The sequence below is a fragment of the Strix uralensis genome, chromosome 2, assembly GCF_047716275.1.
Source record: "Strix uralensis isolate ZFMK-TIS-50842 chromosome 2, bStrUra1, whole genome shotgun sequence".
Lineage (NCBI taxonomy): Eukaryota > Metazoa > Chordata > Aves > Strigiformes > Strigidae > Strix > Strix uralensis.
Genome location: NC_133973.1, coordinates 130,643,533 through 130,645,305, shown reverse-complemented (window position 1 = coordinate 130,645,305; position 1,773 = coordinate 130,643,533).

The following is a 1,773-nucleotide window of genomic DNA, read 5'->3' as shown; positions in this document are numbered from 1 at the left end:
ATACGGCCGGGAGTCAGCCGCTCTCGCCGCACCCTCTTCTTCCTCCTCCCCTTCCTCCTCCTCCCCTCTCCTCCTCCTCCCAGCACCCGACGCCACAGCGGAGTTGCCATGGGCACAGTGTGCGCTTCCCTCGGGCTCGCCGTCCCCACGGGGAGGTGGCGTCGGGAGGAAAATGGCGGCAGGGCGGGAAAGGCGGCGTATGTCCGGCGGGGGCGAGGGGCAGCCATGGCGCCTCAGGGGGGCGCGGGGCCGGGGCAGGGGAGCCCGCTCTCCCTCGGGGAGGGGAAGACTGCCCGGCGCATGTGGAGGGAGGAGTCACCCGTAGGAGCAGCGATACCGTTGCCTGCGGATGGCTGTAGCACACGAAGGGTTAGGTAGCAGGGAAAGGATGGCGCAGGGGAATCTGCATTGCCGGGTGGTGCTTTTTGGCAGCCCTGGAGTAGTGTCTTCATGGCATTCCCTAGGGAGAAGTGTAACCAGTAGTATCTGTTCTCACCTCTGAAACCATCAGTGGTGTATTGACCAAGAGTTACTTAACCGGTTCATGCTCTCTCTGGGATATCCAGTCGCTATTTATATTTTTAACCCTCTCTCTCTGCGCTAAAATGTTGAGGGTACAAGGGGGTTGTTTTTTTCCTGCAGTTACATGGTCCTGCTCCTCAGTCCCTTTAGCCAAAACCAGCTGGTGCCCTGGAGTAAAGACGCGTTCCTTCCATGGGGTGAAGAAAAGCACCCTGCATTTCCAGAGTCCTGCTTGCCGGCAGGATGAACCCTTCCCCATCAGATTGACAGGTGCACGTTGATAATTACATGGATCAAGGAAGCTCCATTTAGAGAGAACTCTCCTTGTCACTAGAATTGTCATAAATCCTCTTGCTGAAACTTACAGGTCTCCTTGTTCTATCCCTAGTAGACAGAGCATTTTACTCCCTTTTTCTTACAGCCTTCTACATATTGAAAGACATCCCATCACTGCTCAGTCTCCTCTGAATTTCGTTTACAGTATTTCAATACACAAAGTGTCAACTGGGCCAAGCCTACATCCCTGTTCCAGGAAAAAGTTGCAAGTAACAGGAATAACTCCCTACAGCACAGCCAGCAGCTACACACACCATCAGAAGGACTGATTATCCATGATTAATCTCTTTTTTTTGTTACTCCGTATTTTTAAGGTTGACATCTAAAACAGAGCACACTCACAACTATGGCCACAACCCTTAATATGAGTGTCAAGGAATTAAATTCACATCTTAAAAACTGCTTGGAACCTGGCTGTGAAGATGGGAGGAAGTGTTGCAGCCAACAGCAAAATCACCTTCACAACTGATTATTTTGAATTCTGATCTCCCAAGTATCCTGGCTGCAAGAGTAACACACTAGGATTGCTACACTGACTTTCAGTGCTTATGTCTTGCTCCCAGCAGCTTGAAAAATATGCACTGGATGCATGGCAGAGTGAATACAACATGAAATGCATATTGTCCTAAGACACAATCCCACAAACATGCCAGCCACACAAACCCATTACTGAAAGGAAGAGACTCACACTCAAATATATGCTTAATTTTATTTATTACATTTAAGAAATATTAACATCTCAGGATATCTGGTTTACCATCTAAGTCCAGTCATAAGCAACAAAAAAAAAAGTTAACTATGTTTCAAATGAGCATTCTTACATTCATTCCCCCCTGTAATGTAAAGAAAAGTTTGTTCAGCTGTATTAAATTCTTTTGTGTTTGACTAATGGAAAAAAATAATTATTAAAAATGT